The following is a 12,323-nucleotide window of genomic DNA, read 5'->3' as shown; positions in this document are numbered from 1 at the left end:
CGCCCAGACAAACACGAGGAAGAGGAAGAGGCCGTGGAAGATCTTGGCAACCCAGACAAAAAAGCCAACAGCAACAACCACAAAAAAAACCAGAAGGGGCTGGAGACGAAAATGCACAAAATCAACAAAGTGGCCCAGAAACAAGGGGCATGAAACAGAAGAGGGGCAAATGATGGAAGAATTACAAGTAGTCAACTTATCCAAAAGGATAATGACACCAGCGGAAACAACCCTACTCAAAAGGGGCATCAATTTCTGTCCCACAAGAAAAATGGATTTAGCACAAACGAGAATAGATCTATATTTATATATTCGAAAGATCAAACTGGCTAAACATTTTCTAGAGAGACAAAATAAACCTCAAATCGACAGAAATCCCATGAAACCATCCTCAGATCTAACAGTAAAAGATGTAGACGGGTATCTTACCCTTCTCAACTTAAACACAGAGGAAGAAAATGAAATAACTCTAAGTACAGCTATACCACAATTAGGAGCTGGGACAAGTAAAATGAAAGCCAAGTCTAAATTCTATCCACAACTCACTCCAGGCAACAAAATTGATATCTTCCAAGAGGCGGTCATACAGGAATTATACAACATTCCTAAAACAAAATTCAAAGACAATCTAACCCCACAAGAACGAGCAGCATTGACAACCCTTATCAATGATAAAAATGTGGAAATAAAAATGGCAGATAAGGGGGGAAACGTGGTGATTTGGGATAAGGACCTCTACATGGAGGAAGCGATGAACCAACTATCGAACCCCGAGTATTACGAACAACTTGGTAAAAACCCAATAGATCAACTAAAGAGAGAGTTAGACCAAAAACTCTTAACATGGGAAAATGGGAATCTACTCGACTATGATGAAAGGAAATACCTAACAGTCGATTTTCCACGTATGGCAACCATGTACTTCCTGCCAAAAATTCACAAAAATCCCACTAGACCACCAGGAAGACCAATAGTGTCAGCAAACGGTTCATTGATGGAACCAATGGGAAATTTTATTGATTTCTTTCTAAGACCTTATGTGGAAAATTTAAAATCATACTTGAAAGATACCACAGACTTTGTGTACTCAATATCTGATTTGGTTTGGCAGGATAACTATTTGCTAATATCCATGGATGTGATTGGACTGTACACAAATATTGACAATGATTTGGGATTGATGGCTTGTAAATACTTCCTGGAAAAACGCAACATACATTATAAGGAACATAATGATATGTTGTATGAAATGATCAAAATGTTACTTTCAAACAACATCTTCTTCTTTGGAGAACAACTCTATCGTCAGCGAAATGGCGCGGCAATGGGGTTCTCATTCAGCCCAAGCTATGCTTGCATAGCAATGGGGTGGTGGGAGGAAGAGATAGCCTGGAATCAAAGGAATGTCAAATATACCCAACACATCGTACAATGGAAAAGATTCATTGACGACCTATTTATAGTGTGGGGGGGCAGTGAGAGTGAATTCGAAGAATATTTTGAACTTTTGAACAACAGCACAAGAGGCTTGAAATTCACCTACACGAAAAGCAGGCAATCGATAACATTTCTGGATACAGAAGTATATATCCAAAAAAATAAAGTGGAAACAACTTTACATAGGAAGGAAACGGCCACAAACTCAACATTGGAAGCCACAAGCTTTCATCAACCAGCCCTAATATCAAGTATACCATATGGTGAATTTCTCCGTGTGAAATGAATCTGTAGCGAAGAAACAGAATGGGAGAAGCACAGTGTAACAACGATGGAGAGATTCCGCAAGAGAAAATATGGAAAAAACCTGACGAAAAAATGTTGGGAAAGAGCCAATGAAAAATCGAGGGCTGATTGTTTGGAAATCCCAGATCAAAGAAAAAGAGTTGGAAGAACCCATAAGACTAATACTGGATTATAGCAAAGAAGCAAAAGAAGTAATCCAGATTCTAAGAAAAAACTGGAAACTATTGAAAGTGGATCCGACAATTGGTAAAAAAATGGGCGATCACCCTGTGGTCACATACCGCAGAACCAAAAATTTGAAGGACCAATTGATCCATAGCCATTTTATGAACCGCAAAAAAACATCTTGGCTGAAAACAGTTGGATTTAACAAATGCCACAATTGTAAGGTTTGCGAGATAGCCAAACCAACGAAACAAATCGAAATGGCTAATGGAAAAGTTTGGAAGATTAAAGAACTAATCACCTGCAAAAGTCAGTATACAGTCTATCTAATCGAATGTCCTTGCAAGATGCGCCATATTGGAAGCACTATCTGTGAACTTAAGAAGCGTATCTTGGAACACACCAGGGCCACTACTAACAAAGACAGAGGAAATGCAGTGGCCAAACACATGGAGACAAATCATGAGGGCAATTGGCGACTTTTGAAATTTCTAGGATTAGAAACATTGGCCCCAACTGACCGGGGGGGACATCGAGAAAAATTATTGCGCCAAAAGGAATCACGCCACATCTTGAACTTTCGAACAATGACCCCTTATGGTCTGAACCAGTCCGAAGAACTTTATGTACATATTTAAAAACAAGGAACGCCTCTCTGAACGAACTCCATAATTAACTTTTTCCCTCCGCAAAACCACGGCACAAGATATATGAGAACCAAACTCCAAGTGATTTTGGGCCACAAGTGAACACCCTATTTAATGTCAGCCCACTAGAGGGCTCTAAATAAGTCTAAGAATTTAGACTTGAACATAAACACCGTACTGTTTGTTTAATTAATTTTGATTAACTATAAGTTGAAAATTATTGAATTCCAAGGACTGGAAACACTAAAATGTGTAAGGCAGGAGAGACCTGAAGCTAGTAATGAATGTATAAATTATTAGATGACAGAGTCAGCCCACTTGAGGGCTTTTATTATTTACTAAAAAGTTAATGCTCATCTCAAAGTTTTACAGGTCACAAGAAATCTTAAATGTAAATATGATGAAAGGAATTCATGTTTTGGTAACATATCAACCAATATGGGAATGGGTGTTTAACTGTTTTCTCTGTAAAAATAACATGAAATAACACTTTGCCTAAAACTACGAATCCCAGAAGGCCATAGTGTCAAGGAGACACTTGGTCGAAATCATGTGACCGATGGGGGGAGGGACTCCCTTTTAAATTATTCTCAGCAAACAGTGTTTGTAACAACCGTGATCAAGTGAGTTGGGAGCTCACGAAACGCGTTGGTTTTCGCTGTGACTACATGCTGTAGAGGTTCGAAAAATAAATCTATGAGTTTCTGTAAAACGCATTGACTGCAGTGGCGGCTTCTTTTGTTTTGGACCCGGGAGGTCCTGGGGACTAACACAGTTTAAATACATTGCGGTTTGGTTCTACCGCGTGAAGCGACGCACTTGCCAGCAGCGCCCATACAAGAGGAGAGTGGAACCGTTTTGGGGCTATATTAATATATATATATATATATTTTTAAATAATGTATGAATTATCTACTTTCCCTACTGTTGCACTCACTGGAGTCGGAATAGTAATTTTTACCCATACCCTATCCAACGCTTTCCCTACTGTTGCACTTTCTGGAGTGGGAATAGTAATTTTAACCCCTACGCTATCCAACGCTTTCCCTACTGTTGCACTTTTTGGAGTGGGAATAGTAATGTTTACCCCTACGCTATCCAACGCTTTCCCTACTGTTGCACTCTCTGGAGTGAGAATAGTAATTTTTAGCCCTACGCTATCCAACGCTTTCCCTACTGTTGCACTCTCTGGAGTGGGAATAGTAATTTTTACCCCTACGCTATCCAACGCTTTCCCTACTGTTGCACTCTCTGGAGTGGGAATAGTAAGTTTTACCCCTACGCTATCCAACGCTTTCCTTACTGTTGCACTCTCTGGAGTGGGAATAGTAATTTTTACCCCTACGCTATCCAACGCTTTCCCTACTGTTGCACTCTCTGGAGTAGGAATAGTAAGTTTTACCCCTACACTATCCAACCCTTTCCCTACTGTTGCACTCTCTGGAGTGGGAATAGTAATTTTTACCCCTACGCTATCCAACGCTTTCCCTACTGTTGCACTCTCTGGAGTGGGAATAGTAATTTTTACCCCTACGCTAACCAACGCTTTCCCTACTGTTGCACTCTCTGGAGTGGGAATAGTAATTTTTACCCCTACGCTATCCAACGTTTTCCCTACTGTTGCACTCTCTGGAGTGGGAATAGTAATTTTTACCCCTACGCTAACCAACGCTTTCCCTACTGTTGCACTCTTTGGAGTGGGAATAGTAAGTTTTACCCCTACGCTATCCAACGCTTTCCTTACTGTTGCACTCTCTGGAGTGGGAATAGTAATTTTTACCCCTACGCTATCCAACGCTTTCCCTACTGTTGCACTCTGTGGAGTAGGAATAGTAATTTTTACCCCTACGCTATCCAACACTTTCCCTACTGTTCCACTCTCTGGAGTGGGAATAGTAATTTTTACCCCTAAGCTATCCAACGCTTTCCCTACTGTTGCACTCTCTGGAGTGGGAATAGTAATTTTTACCCCTACACTATCCAACGCTTTCCCTATTGTTGCACTCTCTGGAGTGGGAATAGTACGTTTTACCCCTACGCTATCCAACGCTTTCCTTACTGTTGCACTCTCTGGAGTGGGAATAGTAATCTTTACTCCTACGCTATCCAACGCTTTCCCTACTGTTGCACTCTCTGGAGTGGGAATAGTAAGTTTTACCCCTACGCTATCCAACGCTTTCCCTACTGTTGCACCCTCTGGAGTGGGAATAGTAATTCTTACCCCTACGCTATCCAACGCTTTCCCTACTGTTGCACTCTCTGGAGTGGGAATAGTAATTTTTACCCCTACGCTATCCAACGCTTTCCCTACTGTTGCACTCTCTGGAGTGGGAATAGTCATTTTTACCCCTACGCTATCCAACGCTTTCCCTACTAATGCACTCTCTGGAGTGGGAATAGTAATTTTTACCCCTACGCTATCCAACGCTTTCCCTACTGTTGCACTCTCTGGAGTGGGAATAGTAATTTTTACCCCTACGCTATCCAACGCTTTCCCTACTGTTGCACTCTCTGGAGTGGGAATAGTAATTCTTACCCCTACTCTATCCAACGCTTTCCCTACTGTTGCACTCTCTGGAGTGGGAATAGTAATTTATACCCCTACGCTATCCAACGCTTTCCCTACTGTTGCACTCTCTGGAGTGGGAATAGTAAGTTTTACCCCTACGCTATCCAACGCTTTCCCTACTGTTGCACTCTCTGGAGTGGGAATAGTAAGTTTTACCCCTACGCTATCCAACCCTTTCCCTTCTGTTGCACTCTCTGCAGTGGGAATAGTAATTTTTACCCCTACGCTATCCAACGCTTTCCCTACTGTTGCACTCTCTGGAGTGGGAATAGTAATTTTTACCTCTACACTATCCAACACCTTATCTAATGTTGCACTCTCTGGAGTGGGAATAGTAATTTTACACTTCCGCTATCCTACGATAATAATATTGGATATTTTTTAATTATATTATGTTACTATATATATTAAGGGTGGGCATAGTTCGTGTAGTAGTACTACGTGAAGCTACGCGAAGTGCACTTCGCACTACGCGAACTTCACGTAGCACTACGCGAGCTGCGTAGTAGCATGTTTGCACTGTGCAAGATGCGTTTTCAATGATTGCACAGTGCGGACAAGCATCCGGCACTGTGCAATCATTGAAAACGGCATCTTGCACAGTGCGAGCTGTAGTTTTCTGCTGCTCGAGTAGATTATTTCTCGAGCTGCAGCTTTCTCAACGCGAACTGGTAGTTTCTCATTGAGAGCGGTCGTGAGCATGCACAACCACTCACAATGAGAAACCTTACCTCCCTGCGTTGAGAATCTCGCCGCAATGTAATTTTGCTTGCTCGCGGTCGCGAACATGCCGGTCAGGACCGCGAACAAGCAAAAAATGAGCGCTGCACTACGCTACGCTGCACTACGCATGTTCGCACTGTGCTACGTGCAGCTTGTGTAGTGCGAAGTTGCGCAAACTTCGCAAACTCTGCGAGCGTAGCGTAGTGCTTCGCCCAGGCCTAATATATATATATATGTTTTAACAAATATGATTGTAAAAAAATGTTTTTATATTTTTAATTATTTAATTATTATAAGGTAATTTAAGTATTTTTTAGTATATTTTAGTAAATAATTTTCAATATTAATTTAATTTAACATTGTTTTTAATAAAGTCGATATTTTTACAAACTATATTTTTGTACTACTCGATATTTTAGTACTTACCTGTTTGTAGATACAAAGTCGATATTCTGTCTGTCGATATTTTGTCCCCGATATTTTTGGTAGTCGATATTATGTCCCTCGATATTATGTCAGTTATCCACAATATTTGAAGGATTCACGTGCTCTGGTCAATGTTCTGCAGGAGACTCATATTTTGATGGAGGAACTGCAGGAAATGTTCAGGAAAACTAATCAAACTAAATGGATTGAACATTTGTTCAAATCAGAGCTCTAATATCAGAGGGGTAGCTGTCATAGTTAAGAACCAAGCCAAAGCTAGAGTTCTAAAGTCTCTGACATACCCAGGTGGCAGGTGGGTTATTGCTAGTCTCTCTATACAAGGCTATTTGATGACAATAGCGGGCTACTATGGTCCGAACCAAGATGACCCTTCCGTGTTAAAACCTATTTTTTCGCACCTTTTGGAATTTCCAGAGCCTATTATTTTGACTGGTGATTTCAATATTGTTCTGAATCCTTCATTGGATAAATTACCAAGCAGTAGGGTGAATACATCATCTAAATCCCGGGCTTATTTGCAAACAATGATGGCACAGACTGGACTATGTGATGCTTGGAGGGAGAGATCGGGCTCTCAGCTAGGTGTTTCTTTTTATAATAATCAATATCGTCACAAGTCCAGAATAGATTATATATTGGTCAGTCACGACCTGAGGAATAAAATTAAGGACTTGAGCTATTTGACTCCACACTTGTCCGATCATGCTGCTGTATGCATGGGTCTAGTGTTGGAAGAAGGGAACATCCAAGGATTTGGACATTGGATCGCTCCTTACTCCACGATTAACTTGAAGTAGAGTATCTATCTCGGGAATAGGAGTCTTTTTTCAATAAAAATGTAGATTCGGCTGAGATTACAGTAGTGTGGGACGCCTGGGAGTCTTTTTTAAGAGGCACAGTTATGAGCAGGGTTAGCTACAAGAACAAGAAGTATAGGGACGAGGTCATGCAAATAGAGTCTGAGATTAAGGTAGTAGAGACGACTATAAATAAAGAAACTGCTCCTGCGATTCTCCAAGAACATCTGACGAGTCTGTCAAATTTGAAGGATCAGCTCGATAATATAATTCAGTTAAGGCTCACCAAAAAATGGGAGGCTAGTAAGCTTGCCCATTTTGAATATGGTCAGGGGGCCAGTAAATTACTGGCGTGGAAGGTCAAGGCTGATAGGGCACGTAATATGATAAAGCAGATAGATAATGAGGACCGTATTATTTCGGTCTTCACGGACAAGGAGATTGGGGATGCCTTTTTCCTTCTTTCAGGATTTATACAATGAGGATAATGTAGTTGAGACACCTAGTGCCAGTGAGTAGTTAATGGGAAGCAAGCTTGCCTCCTTAAATTCCTCACAGCGAGAGAACTTGGACCGAGATATATCACAGCAGGAGGTTAGAAAGGCTATTTCTGCAAGTAAGGGAGGGAAGGCTGCTGGGCCTGATGGGCTGCCCGCAGAATTATATAGATCTTTGGGAGATGTAGTTATTTCAACTATGACAAAGCTTTTTAATACCATTCTGTCAGAAGGTGCTAAGCTTCCAGTTTCATGGGAAGAAGCCACCATCTCACTGATCCTGAAGCTGGGAAAAACTCCAGTGGAATGTGGGTCTTATAGACCCATTTCACTCTTAAATACTGATTATAAAGTCTTCACGAGGATTTTAGCAGATAGGCTGGGTATAGTGGCGGGTGGACTACTCCATTCTGATAAGAAGGGCTTCGTGAAAGGTAGAAATCTTTCAAATCTTACATACGATCTTATAGGAGCCATTGATATGGTCTCAACTTTTTCATTACCTCTTCCAGCCATAACACTTGACGCTACCAAAGCATTCGATAGGGTTAATTGGGTCTATCTTCCTGCCGTATTGGGTAAGTTTGGTTTTGGAGTAAAATTCTGCTGAGCTATTCAGCTTATCTATCGTGACCCCCTCAGCTAGAGTCTTAGTCAATGGTAAACTGACAAAGCCTTTTAAAATTACTAGGGGAACTAGACAGGGCTGCCCCATCCCCGCTTCTCTTCCACCTATATATAGAGCCTTTTGCCCAACGTTTAAGGGACAAAGTAGACATTCCACCTTTTAAATTCGGGGAATGGGAGAGGAAGGTAGCTCTCTATGCGGACAATGTTTTAATTCTTTCGCCCGACCTGGAGACGGCTTTTCCCCAGATTATTAAGCTAGCACAAGATTTCGGGCAGGTTTCTGGCTATGAGGTTAATGCGGGTAAAACGGACATCATGACATGGAACCTGCCAGATTGTTAGCTCTCAACTAAGCGTGAAATAAGATACTTGGGAATTACCATTTTCCAGAACATTGACAAGATAGCAGAGACTAACCTAGTTGATATATCTAAAGAATGCCAGAGGTTGATGACGTCTTGGGCCCATCTCCCATTGACCATTCTGGGTAGAATTAATTTGATTAAGATGGTCATATTCCCCAAAATTACTTTTATTTTTGACACCATTCCCCTGCATTTTGAAAAAGAGAGATCGATAAACTCCAGAAAGCAATACATTTGTTTGCATGGGCTTAAAAGCCCACAAGGATAGCTTGTAGAAAGTTCAGGCATAGGAGGGAGAAGGGAGGTTTAATACTACCAGACCTGCAGTATTAGGCCTGGGCGTTTCAGAAGTCACATGCAAGAATGTTATTGAAAACACCAGACCACACAGGGACAGAGGCCATGTTCTCTGCTATGTTAAAAGGAGGGGTCCTTCCTCAGGAGTGATTCTTGTTTAAATTCGGAGACCAAAAATTCTTTAAGAAGATTAGGTTGAAAGTCCTGCTGGGGATGGCTCGTATGTGGGCTAGAATTAAACAGTGTACAGGCCTAAATTATTTCTCGAGTATGGCCCCTCTATGGGGTTCTCCGGGGGCTCTAGGTTGCCTAAAATATGACTCTAGATGGCTCACTTAAACCATGGCTATCACTCCATAACACACTAGAGGGAGGTATGTCCAGATTTAAATATCTATAGCTCCAGAGTTGGTCCCAGAGTCTTAATAAACCAATTGGCATAGGAAATATTCTAGAAGAACAATTATTTTCTAGGCCATCAGGAAGTAAAGACGTTTCTTTTTTTATTGGGCTATAGAAAATGCCATTGATGGAGATTTCAAATTGGCTAAAGAACAATGGGGATCTCATATGCCAAATGAGCAATTAGAATATCTGTGGCAAACTTCCTTCAATACCTTGTATACGACTCTGAAACCAGCCTGGCTTAAAAGAAATCATTACTTCACCATCCATAGGGCCTATCTATCTCCAGCACGATTATCCAAAATAGCCAAGGGCCCTGTGGTTTGTTGTAAGAAATGTGGACTGGTGAACGCTTCAGACATCCAAATGTTTAAAGACTATCCAGCGATAATTGAATATTGTTAGAAAGTGGGTGCAAAAATACCGGACATATTAGGATCCCCTGTCCATATTTCCATCACCCTGGTTATGTCTGGTACAAATAGTGAAATAACAGGGCCTGCTAGGGGGTTCCTATTTTATACAATACTGCTGGGTAGGTAGGAAATCTGTAAGAAATGGGCAGAAGATATGCCTCCCACCCATGCAGAATGGTTGTCCTCTTTATATAAGACCTCGAAGAGTGACCTGGCCCGACTACAAAGTAGCAGGAAAAAAGTAATATGGGAATGTCTGGTAAAGTGGTGTCAGACACATTAAGTATCCATCTTCTATTATAACAATTATATGAGTCCTATGATTAAGCCTCGGAGATGCTCTTTGACTGTGTTGGGCCTTGCTCAAGAGTTTTTACTCTAGTTGGCAGTCTCCGGTCAGAGGTTATCAGAAAAGAGTGAGACCATCCCCCCCACTTTTAGAAGGGGATACAATGACTTCTGGTGGGATTTTTGGTAGCTGATAGGCGGGTGCCCCTCCCTGTTTCGATTTTGATGCCTACGTCTCCTTAAAACTGAGAATCGGCTCTAGACATCCTACTCTTATGTCAAGCCAGTAGAAAGAATCACCCTGCCAGGTATGATGAGAGGTGGTCCCAGGTGGGATCCGCTTTTGATAGGGGGGGAGGAATGTCAGAAGAATACCTGAGACCAAAGGGAGGAATGGACCACAAAGAGGATCATAGAAAATATATATTTTTTATTTTTAACTTTGTTCATTTGGTGCATTTAGTCATATTAACAATGTGTTCAAAGATTATACATATAAAAAATTCATGGGTTATCAGTGCTGTTCATCATTTTTAAAGATCAGTTCATAAAAAATAAACATAAGGGAAATAAATAGACAAGATAAACGGTGTTCCACTCACTCCGGGAGATAAAACAGGGGGCTCAACAGGCACTCTTAGTCTAAAAATTCACTCATACTCTAACACATTCAGTCACTTCATACAGATAATATACATAAAGCCTGCAACAAACAGAAGATGGGATTATGGTTGCATGGACGTGGGTACACTTGATGAGAGGCAAGGAGATGAAATATTGTTGCCTTTCAGATGGCAAACGCCGTAATAACGCCAACGCGCGTTTCGGTGGGAGGCACCTTCGTCAGGGCTGGCAGAAAAGAGTGGGGAGGGGAACACACAAGCTGAAAGAGTACAAATAAAGAATATTTGAGTATGTCACATAGTAAAAGATTTTATATTGCACAGATTATTACATAGCATAGGTTGACATATTTTTAAGGTTTCCTTAGGTTTTCTTAAAGTTTCCTATAGTTAAAAAAGTTAAAGAATTTTCTAAAAGTCTATGTGGTACATCAAAACGTGGTCTCGGTCTAGGTATTCATAGGTAGCTCCCAGGATGGGATACCCCGAGGGTTGGCAAACAGTCAAAACCACTGGGGTTAGAACGGTGAAGACACAGAATTTCCAATCATAATATAGACATTTGTCAATCATGCATCCTATTAAAGATTTCCAAGTTTAAGGTTCCCTACTCCTACTCCTACTCTTATGTCAACTGAGGTCTGAGGCAAATGAGGTTAAAATAAAAAGTTATTATCATTTTATGCTTCTGCTTTGTACTGCCTAAAGACAGTGGGGTGACGTTCCTCTGCCATAGTGGAGGAGCCACCACTACTGGTCTGCCTGGGAAGATGGCTACAGTGAATCTCCGTCGGCCCATACCTACACCTACCACCCCAGCTGTTATCACACCTCAGCCTCTGGATACCTACATTTCCTGTGTCCAAAGGAACATCACACCAATCTAGCGCACCTCAGTCCAGGTTTCTATTGATCTACCACCATCAACACCTCCGTTCAGCCAGTGCCCAGTGGGATGGGGCACACTGGGTCAAGGGCACAGGGTAGTGGGGCAGGGGTCGTAGGAGGGAATCTGTAGATCTGTAAAGTAAGGCCATTGGGTTCATTGTCACCCAGGTCACCATCGACCATGTCAATCAGCCCCAAGGCATGATGGGCCAGGTCCTCACAGAGCTCCAGGAGATGAAGCAATTGCAGAGGGAGCACCATGTCCAGATTGAAACTCTCAAATTTTACCTGTATGTACAGGGCTTTTCCAGGAACATCTTCCCCTGTCTGTGGTCCAACAACATCTGGGTCAACTACATCTATCTCAGCCACCGAAAGGGAGTCGCTGCTACAAGATGAAACACCTGCACCCACTGCAGTCCCTGCCACTGTGGAACCACCAGTCCCCCTCAAAAGGGAACGTTCATCCAGACCAGCAGGAGAGGATTGCAAGACCTCCAACACTCCGAGCAATAGACACATAATCTAATTTCCTCCATTGTGTGACTAGCATTCATTCTGTGGACTATTTTCTGGACACATTTACCTTTTCGATGCCATTTGTATTTTATTAATTGGGTTTCACACAATTGTGGCTCTTCAATAATAGTTTCATTCACCATGTTGGACTTTTTATTTTTGCTTTTATTTTTGACATCTTGTATTTTTATTATTTTGTTTTATTGAATGAAATACAAAAACACAAATTAAAAGACTGGTGCTGTAATTCTTTTCACAATTTGTTCAATTATTTTGTTTCATCATACATTTAAAAAATGTTAAA

General features: G+C 41.4%; 1 pseudogene; it reads left to right on the top strand.

Annotated features, from left to right (window-relative positions):
- The first annotated feature begins 379 nt into the window (after nt 1-379).
- LOC147724195 (uncharacterized) lies at nt 380-12,029 on the top strand (annotated as a pseudogene).
- The last annotated feature ends 294 nt before the right edge of the window (nt 12,030-12,323 follow it).

Source organism: Lissotriton vulgaris, chromosome 4_1, assembly GCF_964263255.1.
Source record: "Lissotriton vulgaris chromosome 4_1, aLisVul1.2, whole genome shotgun sequence".
NCBI lineage: Eukaryota > Metazoa > Chordata > Amphibia > Caudata > Salamandridae > Lissotriton > Lissotriton vulgaris.
The sequence above is the reverse complement of the archived record's forward strand: the minus strand, read 5'-3'. Positions and strand labels throughout refer to the sequence as shown.